The sequence below is a fragment of the Protopterus annectens genome, chromosome 12.part0 (assembly GCF_019279795.1).
Source record: "Protopterus annectens isolate FY-2018-M chromosome 12.part0, PAN1.0, whole genome shotgun sequence".
In the NCBI taxonomy this organism is placed as follows: Eukaryota; Metazoa; Chordata; order Ceratodontiformes; family Protopteridae; genus Protopterus; species Protopterus annectens.
The window spans coordinates 238,935,252-238,952,520 of record NC_056746.1 but is presented as its reverse complement, the minus strand read 5'-3'; the positions used below and the strand labels follow the sequence as shown (position 1 = coordinate 238,952,520).

General features: G+C 40.5%; 1 protein-coding gene across 3 annotated transcripts in view; it reads left to right on the top strand.

Moving 5' to 3' along the window:
- Positions 1-17,269, top strand: part of LOC122816479 (neuronal-specific septin-3-like) — a 1,898,421-nt gene that overhangs the window by 1,246,986 nt on the left and 634,166 nt on the right. The window contains exon 1 of one of the 3 annotated variants that reach the window (XM_044089302.1): positions 13,078-13,302. The exons of the other annotated variants lie outside the window; for them this stretch is intronic. The gene's annotated coding sequence lies outside the window, so the exon portion shown is untranslated. Of the gene's footprint in view, positions 1-13,077; positions 13,303-17,269 lie in introns of those variants that run through there. 3 annotated transcript variants of the gene reach the window in all.

The following is a 17,269-nucleotide window of genomic DNA, read 5'->3' as shown; positions in this document are numbered from 1 at the left end:
AGACCAAAGATATTCTACTACAGCATCTGGCGTTTCTAAAAATATTACTAATTTGCCTAGGGTACACAGTAAACGAAAAGAAATCAAAACTAGTACCCTGTCAAGAGATAATATTCCTGGGTGCAAGCTTAAGTACAACTGCCCAGATGGCTTATCTCACGCCAGACAAACAAAGGCAACTGACTTCTTACTTCAAAAACATGGCAACAAAGACCCAGTTATCTGCAAGAAAAATTCTGCAGGCTCTGGGCTACATGGCATCCTGCATTCTACTAATTCCATATGCAAGACTGCATATGAGGAAACTACAATGGCATCTAAAAAGTGTTTGGACTCAATATTGCCACAGCCTGGAAACAGTAATTACTCTCATTCCCTGCCTGCAACAGGAGTTTCGATGGTGGGCACAGGTCTGTCACCACAACAAGGGACAGCCATTCACTTTACCCACTGCCAGGCAGACGCTAACAACAGATGCATCAGATTATGCCTGGGGGACGCACATAGCAGGAAAATGTATTCAGGGCACATGGTCCACAAGCCAAATGCATCTTCATATCAATCAAAAAGAGATGCTAGCTGTACAAAATGCCCTGACAGCCTTTAAGGACCTACTTCATCCAGGACAACTGCTGATAAAGACGGACAATACTACAGTCATGTGGTACATAAACAAGCAAGGGGGCACACATTCCTACCCCCTCTGCAGACAAGCCATGACTTTGTGGAACACAGCATTGACTTATCAAGTACACCTGTAAGCACAATTCCTGCCAGGAAAGACAAATACTTTGGCAGATGAACTAAGCAGAAAACTCATGGATCCTCACGAGTGGAAACTAGATCCACAAATCTTCAGCATGATAACAGGGAAATGGGGATGCCCAGACATAGATCTATTCACCTCCCCTCACAACTGCCAGCTACAGAGATTCTGCACTCGAACTTATCACAAACAAGCATGGAAAGTGGATGCCCTTTCATTCAGCTGGAAAGCCTTTACAGTATATGCCTTCCCTCCTCTGCCTCTCCTCCCCAAGGTACTCCTAAAGGTCAGACAAGAGAAGCCAAAAATGATACTGATTGCCCCAGACTGGCCACACCAGCACTGGTACCCAATCCTAAAGAGCTTGTCTCAAGGCCCAGCCTGGACATTACCTCTAATTCCTCATTTGCTGACCCAGCAGAACAATCAGATCCTACACAGCCAACTCAGAACCCTAAACCTGGCTGCATGGCGGATAATGTAACCATTCAGAACACACCTCTCTCTAAAGCAGTTATGGATGTTATTTTGGAGGCCAGGAGGCCCAGCACCAGAAAATCTTATGCAGAAAAATGGAAGATTCTGTGCTTGGAATCAGGTACAGGGAAATGACACGCTTGTACCAAATAATCCTCAGATTTTGCTATCCCTAACTGAGATGCTGGACAAAGGCCTATCCTTCTCATCAATTAAGATCCATGCCTCTGCCATTTCCGCTCATTACAATATGGACCCACCTATTTTTTCTCATCCACTGCTAAGACAGTATCTCAGAGGGGCCAAAAACATAAGACCCCCAAGGAGAGCTCCAATACCTGCGTGGGACCTCAATTTTGTCTTGTAAAAACTCACACTGCCTCCTTTTGAGTCAGCCAATACAGCGGAGATAAAGTACTTATCATGGAAAACAGCTCTTCTCCTATCAATAACTTCAGCAAGAAGAGTCTCAGAGTTGCAGGCACTAATGGCTGTGGAACCTTTTATTATTTTCCATCAGGACAGGGTTTCTCTAAGGACAAACCCGACATTCATGCCTAAGGTAGTGTCCAGTGTGGCTCTTAACCAAACCATACATTTGCCTACCTTTTATCCAAACCCACAGAATAAGGGGGAGAGACTTCTGCATTCTTTGGACATGCACAGACAGCTACTCTTTTACTTGGACAAAACTAAAGCTTTCAGAAAGACTGAGCAACTCTTAGTGGCATATGCTGCAGGTTCGCAAGGAAAAGCTATCTCTAAGCAGACTATTTCAAAATGGATAGGCCACTGCATTCATTTCTGCTATTCACAACATGGCAAATCAGTGCCCAAGGGCATTAGGCCACATTCTACCAGAGCAGCAGCCACTTCGGCAGCCTTCCTCAGAGGAGTACCAACCAAGGACACTTTGGAGGCTGCAACCTAGACTTCAGTGCACACTTTTACAAAGCACTACCACTTACCTCTTTACTGTAAATCCAGAGCAGGCTTTGCCACTGCAGTTCTGCAGGGCCTCATAGCCACTCGTAATTCTATTTAGGCCCAGCCACCCAACCTCAGCTTTGGGATTCAACCCAAGTGTAATGACTGCAACAGTGAAACAGGATGAACATAGTACAGTTGTGTACCTACCATAAATGTAGATGTTCAAGTGTATTCACTGTTGCAGTCCAGGTTACCCTCCCTCCATCCCCCTTTTTCTTTGCTGGGACTTATCTGTACCTCTCTATTCTATACAACCTATGTGGTGTTTGCTTGTAGATGAAGGTTATGTGCATGCTTTTTTATGGTCATAATTTTTTTTTAGCCTACCCTTTTGGGGGCACCTGACATCTGGGGCAAGAAAAACTGAAGAAAATGGTGTTGGCTGCATCTTTTAATACCCCTGGTGCACTGATGTCAGGGAAGAGGTGACAGCAACCGATGCCGGACCAGGACTTTGGAATTCAGGCCGACTGCGGGTAGCCTGCCAGCAGGATAACCCAAGTGTAATGACTGCAACAGTGAATACACTCGAATATCTACATTTATGGTCAGTACACAAATGTACTTTTCCTTGGATCTGGATGCCATACTTTACTTATAAGTTGTGCCCCATAGATGGACTTCCACACCACTATGGACACATAGTGATTAAAGTTCAGGCTATTATATATCTGTGTACCTAGATCTCTCACCTCTGAGTCTACCCTTTCAGGTATACTATTGATGTTGTAATTTGTAGGGTTTTTGACTTTTCAAAGGGTATGATAATGCATTATTTGCATTTAGATTAGGCCATTGTTCTGGTACCAATCATATGTCTGATCTAGACCCTCTACTAGCAAAGGTTAATGTCATTCTTAACTTATTATCAATGGTGGGAATGCTTGTATGTATGTTAAATCCTTGTATACCTGCATTCATGTTGGAATAATAATACCAAGAACTCATATGCATTAATGTAACCATTTTTAAAATTTTAATTCTTTGCTGTGAGGATTTTTAGAGTTTTGTATGATTAATTTGATATTTAGTAATGTTTTTAATGCTGTTGAACCTTTAAGGTAATAGGTACGAGTTATTTAATTTGTCACATGTTTTTGAACTACTTATTTAAATAGATGTGTATGAAGTTGTGTTATATGATCTGAAGAAGCGGATTGTAGTCCGTGAAAGTGCTTACCACAGTCAATAAAAGGATAATTTTTTTACTCAGCTCCGTTGTGTGGAACAACTGTGTTTTCGTTTCACATTAGACTTTTCTGTTTGTGTTCCTTTATCTACAAGGAAGTTATTTTTCTGTTGTTTGAATTTGCACCAAATGCCTTGGCCACATCAAGGTAGACAGTATGCATTGTTTTACCCTCATCCATGGCCTTACTGACTTTCTCAAAGAAATCCATCAGATTCAGTAGGCATGACCTGCTCTTGACAAAGCTGAATTGGGTATGGTCCACTGTTTGGAACTTTCTTATGTCATTATTTACCTGGTTCATGATTAGTCTTTCCATGGCCTTACAAATAAGACTAGTCAAACTTACGGGTCTGTAATTTCCTGGTCAGTAGATGGTCCCCCTTTATGAAGAGGGATGAATGGTGCTGTCCTCCACTCCATCGGGACAAAGCCCGTCCAGAGGCTGTGGTTAAACAGAGATCTTAATGAGCCTGATAAGTCCTGATTTAAACTGTTTAAGAGGCAACCTGGTATATCGTAAGGCCCTATTGAAGCCACGTTTTTAGCATTAGAGAGTGCCGTGGTAACCTATTCTTTGGTGATAATTGGCGGTGGAGTGGTGGAGGCTATTTCTTGTAGGGAGAACTGGGTGTGATAGGGAGGTGAAATTTGAGCTGAATTTGTCAGCCAGCAGATTTGCTATGTCTTCTAGCTGAATATTGTTAATTCCATCTACAACTAATTTTGCACATTGTTGGATGCTGCCCTTAAGACTGTGGATATAGCTGAAAAAGGCCTTATGGTCATCCTTAGCTTTGGAGGCTCTTTTTACCTCAAAGTCTGCTTTCAGAGACTTGACTATTAGTGTCATTCACTTGTTTAGACTAATGAGGGACATTTTACTCTGTTGTGCACATTCCCTCTTACTTCTCAACAGGATTTTCTTTCTTTCTTTTGTTGTACAACCTGTTTACACAAGGGGTCCATCAGGGTGCTTGTTTTTGCAGTTTGACCTGGGTTTATTTCGGTCTGGTTCTGCCATTTCAGTGCAGTTGTTTATATGGTCGTACAGGGCTTTTGTGTACACCTCTGCATAGATTTCTATGTTTTCTGGATTGGGGGAGCTTGGAAACTAGCTATGCCATCCCTTAATAGGGGGTAATTTACGTTAGAGAATTTCTTAAACTTTTGGGGGTTAGGTGGGGGTGACTAGTTTTACCTTTGTTTCAGGGGAGACCGTTTTGTGATCTAATCTTAGCAGTGAGAACAATACACTGGGGGGGGGTGCAGCATTCTCCCATATTTGTGAATACCAGACCTAGGATATTTCTTCCCCTAGTGGGAGTGCAGACTAGCTGCTCCAGGGTATCTGAATTTATAAACTCAAGAAATCGTCTGGCCTGCATATTAGTGGTTGTGTATGCCTCCCAATTAATGGAGGAGTACTTAAAATCACCAATGAGTATGGTATTGGGCTGGATGGTGATTGATTCTAGTAACTTCAGGTATGATGTATGGGTTTCCTGGTTCATAGTGGGGAACCTGTAGCTAGCAAGACTATGGTAATGGATTTTCCCACGGTTAGCTGGAAATGGAGTAGCTCAAGCATGTCATATTGTTTGACTGTCCTTGAGGTGTGCTTATCCTTTATGAAGATAGATACACTTCTGCCTTTTGCTCTTTCATGTTCAGTGGGTGATCAGAATGTATGAAAGGCATTATAACTATGCACTGCCAAAGTGCTTTCCTTGGCTTTGCACCATGGTTCAGCAACTACATAGATCTTACACTAGAGAATGCTGATGAGAGCTTCCAGGAAGTGCAGTTTCTCGTTGAGGCTCCTGGCATTGAGAAGTAACACCTTTAACTTGTCCTAAGTAGCTTTTGTTATGTTGGAAGGTTTGTCATTCTGGCAAAGCCTGAAAAAGGCACTACAGAGGTGGATAATGTTTTGGCTAATAATGGAAAGCCTAGACATGACAGGTAAAGACCATCCCTGGCAAAGCAGTGTGGCCTGTCAACCATTTTCTCCCATGTTGACAAGTATTGGACCCCTTTGGAATGAAACTATTAGCTAAGCCAATTGTTAAAATTAATCATTTTCTGTTGGTGTTGTGGCATCATCCTTGGATATTAGTATAGAAGATTATGTCAGAAAGATGCAAAGAAGTTATTCTTATTAGAAAGAACACAGGGATTGGGGACAGGGGTAGCAGATTGAAGGACAAACTGCTTCTAAAAGCACTTCTTCACAGAGAGGATACTGAACCCTGGAATGGGCTACCAGGAGTAGGTGGTTGACATGTACTTCACAGAGCTACACAGGAAGGAACAGAACAGGAGGCGGGGGGGGGGGTAGAATGATAGATGTAGCTAAATGGCAGACTAGAATGCCACCTCCAGTGACTCAAACCAAGGTGACCTGATTTTGATTAGTAACTCATGCACCTTTTAGAGATGGTAGGGAGGAAGAAGGAATGATCATGCTTTGCCTGATCATGTTGCTATCTAGGGAGAGTTGACAGTGATGCACTTGGGGGTGGGAGTCATTCTAGCAGCCCTAGTGAAGACCAGAGCTCATAACAGCAGTCAGGCTATACTTGTGGGCAGGTTTCAAAGGCAGTACAACTTTGGGGGGGGGGGGCAGAGACTCTGCTACTTCACACCTAATGGAGAGAAGTGTCCTGTGCACAAGCTGCTAGCATATAGAGGATAGGGCTGTGACTATGGTGTTTTTGTGAACCCCACCTTCCACATAACTTTACTCACTATGTTTCCAGGGCATGGACCTGCAACCTCAGCCAGGAATTAAGTCAGTTATTGTGGATTAGGTGGTTAATAGGCTCATGGTGGGTACTATAATTAACACCAAGTCAGCCATAGACCAATACTGAATTGCAAAAAAAAAAAAAAAAAGTAACTAAAATAAATTAATAAATGAATGAATGAATAAATAAATCATAATACATGGGCTATTGTCACTAGCTGTTGTCTAGCAAATGTAATATAACATAAGTATATTAAATCAAATTTTATTGTGTCAAAATTTGTGAAACTTTCACATGAATTCCCAAATTTAGCTGTTCTGTTTTTAACCTCATCCTACCACTCCAGTAGGGGCTAAGTGTATAAAATTAAGTGTTATATTTTTGTCCAAGTCTGATAGTTTTAGATTCTAGAAAAGTAATGATTTTTAGTAAGGAAACATCACTTCCACTGACATCTATTGATGTAGTTTCATTAAAGTATGAAACTTTCAGACTAATTTTCTGAAGATCTAATACAGTATTAAGCCTTGAAGAAGTAACCCATGATTTCAGCTGAAGCATATAACAGACCTTGTGCTTTCAATTTCCATTACAACTGAGGATGTTTTTACTTGGGATTGCATGATTTTTAAATATTCACTAATCTTGTTTTTGTTTGTTTTTTTCTTGATTTTGCAAGACTACTATAAAGAAGAAGTCATATTCTTCTGAGAAGTAAGGAGTAGACCAAACGTCCTGTTATGTGGTTGTCTGTAATACTGGATGTTTTTTTTGTCTCATTCTGCTTTAGTTTGCTATCATAATTTTCTCTGTGGTTCACTGAGATTAAATGCTAACACATGTCTTAACATATGTTGTAAATCAAACGGAATACTGGTGCTGTACTCATGAGAGAAGCAGGACTCTGCAGTTCTTGCAATATGGAGGAGGAGAGGATAAGATGGATTTCAGATTTCTTGTCTCTTCCATCAGATACAATAACTTCAAAAAAGTAAAACCTTGAAAAACCTATTTTACATGAGTGACTGACACAAAAATATTCTTCCATTGGTTACTTCAGCCTCTGGGTTTATGATGAGTTACTCTTTTCACTCAATATGCAGACAATAAAGGATATAGCAGTATCCATCTGCTGTCAAGCAAATATCTTATAACATAATATCATATATATACAACAACACCCCCCCCCATTAATACTCCAAAATGTGCACGCTGATTGGTCAGCATGCACGTTGTAAATCAGAGTTATAGTAATGGAAAAAGGTCCGGTCGCCCGGACTTTTTCCATTAGTATAACTCCTTTCTTTTTTTTTAAAGCAACGGAGAATGCAAGATCTCCATTGCTTTTTACAACCTGTCTCGCTGTGTTAAATGAGTTTAACATAGTGAGACAGCTTTAAAAAAGTAACAGAGATCTTCCTATCTCCGTTGCTTTCTTTAAAGGTGTCTCGCTATGTTAAATGGGTTTAACATAGCGAGACAGCTTTAAAAAAGCAACGGAGATTCACCGTTGCTTTTTTTAAAGCTGTCTCGCTATGTTAAACTCCTTTAACATAGCGAGACACTTTGTAAAAAGCAATGGTGATCTTGCTTTCTCTGTTGCTTTTTTCAAAACTGTCTCGTTATGTTAAATGGGTTTAACATAGCGAGACAGCTTTAAAAAAAGCAATGGGGATTCTCTGTTGCTTTTTTTAAAGCTGTCTTGCTATGTTAAACTCCTTTAACATAGCGAGACAGTTTGTAAAAAGCAACGGAGATCTTGCTTTCTCCATTGCTTTTGCCCACAGCTCTGATGTACTGCGTAAGCATACGCATGCACAGTACATCAGAACTGCCGCAGAATACCAGACAGCTGCGGAAGGGCAGCACGGCGGCATTATACAATGCCATTATTTAAGAAAAGTAATTGCAGTCCTAACCATTGGGGTGTCCCGCTGTCCAGTCGGCCCCAATACCAAAAGAATATGCTGGCGTCGCATGACCAAGCGTCATATCCTCAGTCTTTTTTTGCGGCAGATGCAGAAGGCAGTTTCGCGCAGGTTAGCGTTCTGTTTCAGACCCGAATCAAAGTTGGCTAAGTACCCCCGTTGGAACATTTTTTGTTTTTCTTGCCTCAGTATTTGTCAGGAAAAAAAGTGAATAACTCCAAAAGCGCAAGGACAAAACAGCAAAGCTAGGGTTGATGAACGGCGGCAGTCGGACGCCCGGTCTTTTTAGACTCAAGTGGGACCAGAGGTTTTGCCAGGGAGTTTCTTTGGAGTCTCAGGCTTTATTTTACCCCAGCATAGGCCCTTAGCTATACCTCCTGTGTTGAATGTGGTGGAAGATGTTTTTGCAGAAACTTCCCTGATCTGATTCTTTGCCTCTCCTGCTGCCCCCACTGATAGGTACTATAGGGTATATAGGGTGCCTGAAGCTCATTCCTATAGCCATGAGGCGTTGAATTGTCAGTTTCACATGCTAAAATATCAAAATTAATGTTGGCGTTACAAACAGCTTTTACCTCTGCTGGCAAAGATCATTACCTCTTCTTCCAAAGGTGCTTCTAAAAGTCAGACAACAAAGCCAGGGATGGATTTTTTAGCAGATTGGCCTTTTCGCTCACTGGTACCCATTACTGAGAGTCTGAAGGTAAAGCCTCCAGCCTTTACCCTTGATTCCACACCTGCTGTCTCAGAGGGACGGTCATCTGCTCAATGTCAAGCTTCACTCTCTACATCTAACACAGCCTGCATATTCTGAGAGAAATGGAAGAGATTTTTGTTTTGGAGTGCAGGCTCTTCAATATCTTACTGAGTTACTGGACAAAGGTTTGACAAGAAGGGTTTCTGAGTTGCAGGCCCCTTATGGCAGTAGAGCCCTTTTTTTTCCATATAAGGAGGGGGGTATTTAATTGCATTACCTTCCTTTTAAACCAAACTATTCATTTGCCTACTTTCTATGCAGATGATGTACATAGGCAGTTGCGTTATTATTAAGCAGGACTAACTTTCGTTTCAGGTCAGTCAGTTTGTTTGTTTCCAGCTGGGATTAGGCCTCATCACTAGGGGCTACTGCCACTTCAACAGCATCTAAGGGGGGGGGCAACTAAGGATATTTTTGGCAGCTCCTTGGTGAGTTTCAGTACATACTTCTAAGCATTACCACCTTCCTCTTCTCTACTCCTCCAGGGCTGGTTTTTTTGCAGCTTTTTGCAAGGCATGTTGTTGAGCTCTCCTTTGCTTCTACATGATTTGCCAGCCTCCCTGGGACCTTCTGATTCTACTGTACTTTTATTTTCTTAAATAATGTCATTGTATAATAGCAATAACCCACTTCTGGATGTGGGTAATGCTGGATTTACCCACGGTTGTCTTTGTTTGACCACTCGGACTTCGCCCTCGTGACCAAACCACTCCAACCATGGATAAATCCAGCATTACCCACTCCCAGGCGTGGGTTATTGCTATAATATAATATCATATAGTATGATGTAATATGATTCCAGAAGCTTCACATTCAATAAGGAAAGCACTGATCTCATCTTCCACAGCTAAGTGGCTTTTCTTTTAGCTTGGAGTATTTTGTAGAAATTAAGCTCTGTTAATTTTAGCTAGCCATATTGTTGATGTTTTAGAATCAAGTTGAAACTGTATATGCCTTCACTGATGATGTATTCTACTAAGGATTTTAGGAACATGACAGTTTGTAACAAAGCCATCACATGTTATATCTATGAAGCATTGGTCCTGCATGGGCAAGTTAAACACTGCCACCTTCCCTTGTTCTCCAGTGAATTTCGATAATTTGGAAACCAGTGAAGATTCAGTAAGCTGTGGTTCATTGAATAAGCAGTTTGATGATATTGGAAACTGACAAATGTTAAATAAAATGCAGGAGGATTATAGCTACCTTAGTGCCAGTTTTTTTACTAACTGTAGGTGAGATTTAGGCTAGGAGTGTCAAATGCTAGAAAGTGAAGATGAAATAGGCACTTGAGAAGGACTGTGGGATCAGAATGGAACGGCAACTAGTATACATGCAGAAAAACTGGCTGTTTGAGATCTGGGGTTTTTTTGTTTTTGTTTTTTTTTTTACTATTGTTATTTTGCAATTCTGAAGATTGGAACTTTCTGTTTCAAAATGTAGGAAGTTTACTTGAGGGTTAAGGGACATGAATTTCTCTGTGATTTGAGTTCACTTTATTGGCAGAAATGTATTTCATTGACAATGCCATTTATATTCTGTGGCATGAATTCTGGATTATATCCACTGTGGAAGTCTGTGAGGTGCTGTTTTTGTTGAAGCTTAACTATATGTAGACCACAGTCAGACCTGGCAAACTCCTGTTCAGATGGTGTTGAGTCTTGGGTGTCTCAGATGGTGTTGAGTCTTGGGTGTCTTTTATTCACTCAGTAAATTTGTAGAAATGGACGTAGGTAAAAAATAGTAGTTAAAAACTGAATAAATCCGATATGTATTACCTTCATGCCTAGATGCTTATAAATCCAAACATACGTATTATGCCAAATAACACGTATGGGTACAGACAACTGAAAACATTCCTTGAATGTCTGCCTGTGAAGTTACTATTGACTTCCTTAGCTGTTTATCCTGTACCACTGCTGTTGTTCTCTGCTAATTGGTACTTATAAAGCAGAAACAAGTAAGCAAGATGGTGTTTCCTTTCTGATTTTTCATGACTTGAGAGATATATTTTCAAAAATACAACACTTATAGCCTGGATGTTTCTAAGAGAAGGCATGCACAGTGCAAACAGATTTCTGTGCAGTCCATTATACCAATTTCCTCAGTGAGTGCAGGTAGGGAATATGAAAAGCATTCCTTCTGAATGAAACATCAGAAGTAAGCCAAAGGCCAGGAAACTATAAGTTTAAATGTACATCATGGACTTTGTAGCTTAAATGTTCTGATGCATTTTCCACCCCATTTTAGCAATGTTCGGGGTGGGGTACTAAATAAAAAGCTTTGCATGCATTTTTTAAAGATATATCCATATAATGCCCATATAATTCTACTTCATCCCCCACTGATGTCATTGGAAGGACAATGTATTGATAGACTTCGATGGATGGGGCCCCTGATATGCATAGTGGTACATCCACTAAAGTCTGTGGCTGCACCCTCGTACTAAACATCACCAAGGATAAAGTTCATTGAATGTTTGGTGAGGAAAAAATAACATTTTATGAAGGATTTCATTTCAAGCATTATCTAAGACAGGCATGACTGGGAGGAAAAGTTAGCAAGCACTTGAGGCAATACATGCCATGGTGAATAAGGCAAGCACAAACCTGCAATGGAACACTTAGTTTAAACAGTGCCTGTCCAACAGTGGTGAGTTTCACAGAATTTTCTTGCAGTACAATAAGAAGGGCTGTTTATAAAACATTCACATCAAATTCATCAAACAATTGTTAAATGTAATTTGCATGATCTTGCTCCAAGTCACCAATAGAGGCGAAGTTCAAACTTGCATTCATTTATTTGTTTGTGCTTGATAATTAAATCGGTGTGTTGATCAAAAGTAGAATGATTTCAGAGGTAAACTGAGTGCCTGCAAGTGCAGACATTACACGGAAATAACTGTGATATGAGTAGTAGTTAGACAGTATATAACCAATGTGAAATGCACAGTAATATTGATAAATAATACATGTGCCTTACCCAGTAACAGTAAACAAAAAGTCACTTGTTAGTATGTACATGTATATTATTATTTATGGCTGATGCTATACTTGATATGAGTTTGGACATTAGAATGGCTCAAAAGAATACTTAATATTTTCCAATTATCACCATTAGCTAAGAAGTAAATATGAAGTACACAGCACTTAAAGTACAAAGTATTCCCCCAGTTAGATGAAACAAAACGTGTCAAGCAATCACACTAAATCATTTAAAACACACTGGTTCATAGTTCATATCTGGACATAAAAATAATACTTTTGTGTGTGTGTGTGTGTGTGTGTGTGTGTGTGTGTGTGTGTGTGTGTGTGTGTGTGTGTGTGTGTGTGTGTGTGTGCCTGCCCACATGTGTAGCATGCATACACCTCCATGCATTGTCTGACTGAATGGGTTAAACATGCTCAGATAACAGCATATTATTTTAGATTCATAATTCAGTGCTACAGACAAATGGTTTTATTTGTGCTTAGTTTTGCATTGCTATGAGCTGGGCATTACATTTTATGTATAGAAGTAATCAGAGACGTGATTTGGAGCTTTGCAAGTCGGTGTACTGAAGTGTCTGATATCTTTCAAACATCACACTGCCATAAGTCCTCTAAATACTAGATGACAAGAATACTGTTGGGTCCCAACAAATAAAAGAGGTTTGGGATTTTTAGCATAATTTCTGACTTGACCAAATTCTGGTTGAAAAAGAGTACTTAAGCATGAGAAACATTAAGGTTTAAATTTAATTAAAACCAAATTTAGTGGAAATGTTGTTGTTGCATAATATGAGTTTAATAATGCTACAGAGAAAAAAGGGCATTGCAACTTTAAATGTAAATTAAATGAGTGTGTTGATGTGTGCGTGCATGCATGCGTCTGTCAGATTGATTGTGGTGAGCATGCTCGGATAGTAAATGCAAATCCCATGTATCACCATCCCCCAACTTCCCTTCAAGTAATGTCAGCTTTAAGGGGGGGGGGATTGTTAATGAATGAGAGTATCCCTGGGGTGTCTTGAGTTGAAGAGCAGAATGAAGTGATTACAATTCTGGTCATGTGTGTGACTCACACATCCTCAATCTGTTGTGTGTGCTTCTTAGGATGGGCATGCAGGGTGTGTGTGTGTGTGTGTGTGTGTGTGTGTGTGTGTGTGTGTGTGTGTGTGTGTGTGTGTGTGTGTGTGTGTTGTGTGTTTGAGTATGAGTGTGCGCCTGTGCTGTGCTTCATCTGCTGAAGGAAGGAAGCTGCTGAGAGAAAGCAGCTTTTGCATATCTCTGTAAACCTTGGGGACTTGTGACAGCACTTTGGAGAGTATCTGCTTTGCAGAGAACTACCCTGGTAAAGTCTTCAGAACGTGGAGCGTACACATAGAATGCATATGCATATGCAGAAAGGGATTTACTCAGTATAGAATTCCTAGCTGAAAGATTGTACTGCAAAAGGAAAAGGAGGTATGGTTGCACCCAGAGTGAAATGTTAATTTTGGAAGAACAGAAACACAAAGATGTGTTTGCTTAGTAGGCTAGTTTGCCTCTTTGTTGCTTTTGTGACCTCGTTATTGCTTTGCTTGTGGTGCTGATAGGCAGTAGATAAGAAGTTTTGGGTGGGGTGGGAGATTTCTTCATGTCATATTTGTTGTGAATCTTTTGTTAATGTTGTTTTTACACAAGCAGCTGGCTCAAGATCTGTCCATAAATCTGAAAAGTTTGTAGCTGACATTAGAAAGGCATGGCATTTTCATTTTAGTTTGAAGTGAGTACAAAACACATTCATAGAGGGTCTGTCTTTCTGGCACAACAGAGACAAATTAAACATTTTTTTCATATATAAATGCATGGGCTCTGTTTTTCTAGTGGAACGGTGTTTGTCATTGGCCCATTCTATAACACAACTGAGGTTTTTGGTCGTGATTTCTGAAGTCTGGAAATGAGAATGAACATACACACTGCTGAGTGAAACCCAGAATCCTTTCTGACACAGTGTCCTTACACTTCTGCATGCTATATCTGTCGTGCATGTTGCTGCTTGTCAACATTTTAGCACACAAGTAATGTTTTGGAGGTTATTCAAACCAGAAAGGAGAAGGGTCTTTTATTTCTGCTGTTTGCAGCATGCATGGCTTAAAATAGTTTGGGAAGTTGTGTGGCTTATGATTTTGCATGGTGGTATATCAAGATACTTGGTGTCAGTTCAGCCACTTAGTTTAATTAAAATGTGTAAAAACTCTCAAAAAGAAGATCATGTCAGTGTGGCTGTCAGACACGTTTAACAGATATGTGCTCCTTGTAATGTATTGTTTTTGTATGTGTGCAAGCACGTGTGTGTGTGTGTGTGTGTGTGTGTGTGTGTGTGTGTGTGTGTGTGTGTGTGTGTGTGTGTGTGTGTCCAACATGATATTAACAGGCAAACAAGTAAAAGAAAATCTGATTGCCTTTTCCAAACTCCACTCCATCAAAACAATGGCAGTAATTGGCTTGCTTTTCATATATCATTTTTTTAGTGTGATTTGCCCAACTGCTTTTTTAATATGTAGGCAGTTTGCTTGCCCTGTGTATCCCAAGACTTCAGACAATATTTTGTACTCCTATCTTTTTCCTACCTTTATAAGAACAACAGCCAGCCACCTGAACTCCATTAGGTAGTTATAGGGATTATTCTTTTATTGCATGGTGAAGTCTGTTACCACAGTGGCTGGATTTTAATCAGAAACTTCCTGTTCATTGGTTTTGTACCTTAGCTACTAGTCAGATTTACATGTAGCTGTGAAACTGGTGGTCATTGTTTCCTACATTTTGAGATTCACAGATCTGGGTTTTCTACCAAATAACTGCCACAATTCTGCCATTAGTGCTTCCAGTTGAGAACCTTAACTGTATCTGCCCAGGTAAGGAGAGGCAATGGCTCTTACTGATTTATGAAGGACATACCTGTAGGTTTGACCTGTAAAACAAACCTGCAGAGGCTTAGAGTTACTTACCTGAGTGTGTCAGGGTTCAAATCAGGATTGGGCTCAGGGAGTTAGTGGTGCCACATGTAGCCGTGATCCGAAGCCACTACAGGCCTACTTGTTAGCTTCTCCTGCTCATGAAACAAAATTGTGACCTGATCATGTTCCATTGCATAAAAATTATTTGGTTACTAATTAAAAATTTGGAAAATGGGTAGAGTATGTTGGCCAATTGTTATTTACATCCACCTCTCTTTCTCTCTCTCTCTCTCTCTCTCTCTCTCTCTCTGTCTTTCTCTTGCATCAGACATACAGACAGATACTATTGCCTTGGGCACAGTCCCCCCTCCCCCAAGTTTTCAGACTTTCAGGATGTGTGTACTGTAAATATAGCAGGACTGAACTGAGCATTGTACTTAGTCCACCAACTCAAAAACATTGTCTTCAGGATGTTGTACCTTCATCAAGATGAGTTACTTTGGAATTAATTTCAGATAATGAAGGAGTTATAGATGTTGCCTTCTCTAACATGTTTTCCTCTGGTGAGTTAAATAGAACATTGTTTGCAATGAGAAAAACAGTGTTGTCACCATAACGTAATTTGTGTATGTGTGCACAAGACATGATATGCTTCTTTCAGTGAGATAAGGTAGTTTCTTTTTGTTGCCCAAGATAATGGAGGATTATTAGGATTCATGGACTTCACACTATTTTAACTGCCTCTAGATTTGATGGAGAAAGTCTGAGGGAAGAGACTGGCAGGTGTTAGCATTTGGCAATGATGTGAGCAATAAAACTGAAGTCCGATGCCATTCCTGCATTGCTGTCATACAACTTGAATAGCTGTAGATCTGTCTTTAAATCTCAGTCTGACCATTAAACAAAGTCATGACTTTTGTGGCAAATAAATGTCATGTGGTCCATCCAGTCAGGTGTGTGACATTTCCTTGACAGTCTAAAACATGGGTCCACAAATGAGCAGATCACAAACCTAGAAAGACACAACACTGACTGATACAAAAATAGGAAAACACTTGTGTGGAACCTCAGACCAGTGGGGATCAGGGAATGGCACACCACAAACCTAGAAAGACACGGCACTGATTGACACAAAAATAGGAAAACATCTGTGTGGGACCACAGAGTAGTGGGGAATCAGGGAATGGCACACCACAAACCTTGAAAGACATGACACTGACTGAAACAAATATAGGAAGACATCTGTGTGGGACCACACAGCAGCTGGGATCAGGAAATGGCACACCACAAACCTAGAATGACATGACACTGACTGATAGAAAAATAGGAAGACACCTGTGTGGGACCACAAAACATTTGGGATCAGGGAATGGCACACCACAAGCCTAGAACAACATGACACTGTCTGATACAAAAATAGGAAGACATCTGTGCGGGACCACACAGCAGCTGGGATCAGGGAAGGGCACACCACAAACCTAGAATGACATGACACTGACTGACACAAAAATAGGAAGACACCTGCGTGGGACCATTTCCACACTGTAATGAGATGTGAAAGTTAGTTTATATAATTAGCTGGTTGTGTGGGAGTTCATGACATCTTAATTTCCCTTGCCTCCATGCAGAAAAAGTGTTATGTTTTTCAGTATTTTGTCTTTCAAGGTTTCTAGTGTGATGCTTTGGGCATTCCAGGAAATGTCACAAATCCTACACATTCTGTCTGTGATCTCCCTTAGTATGAGATATATCAGTCCCTCACTAGTTGCTATGTATCTGTCCTCTGCATTTTTGAATTTTTTGGTTTGAACTCTCTTCCTTCTCAAAATGATGTTCCATATGTCCACACCTCTCTCTCTGTATCTCATCAGACAGACATTATTTATTTATTTGTTGACATTTGCTAACCAGGTTGGTCCAGCTGGGCTTGTGGACGATTTTCAGTGGAAACCCGAGGAGAAAAGCTTTCCTCTCCTGTGTCCAAGACAAGCTATTGTCGTGGACACAGTCCCCCCCCCAGGTTCTGTACAACCAACTGCTTCTACTGTTTTTTGAATGGACTAGGGTTTGTCAGATTATTAGAAGTTACTAATACAGTAATATAATGTGTAGTGGGCATTATCATTCTTCTAATATGTACCCTGGCTAGCTCATTGGATCACCTCCACTGAGAAAAGGATGTCCAGAGGGCAGTGCCCTACAATGGGCATCATCAACAGGACAGACAGCAGGTTTTGTAGTCAAAGGTCATGTAACATGTAATGATACTGAGAAAGAGGCAACTAGAAGTGTGTAACTAAAACAAACACCTGAAGGGATTATACCCAAAGATCATCTAATAATTTGAGGTTTGATGAACTGGGCATTTTAAGCTGTCTGATGACTCTGGCACATGCTCATCAGAGTCATTAAATTGCTTCTGACTGTTGTCTGCCAAAAGTGGTTGAAGTCATACTCCATAGATATGTAGTCAGCTTTATGGAACTACCCAG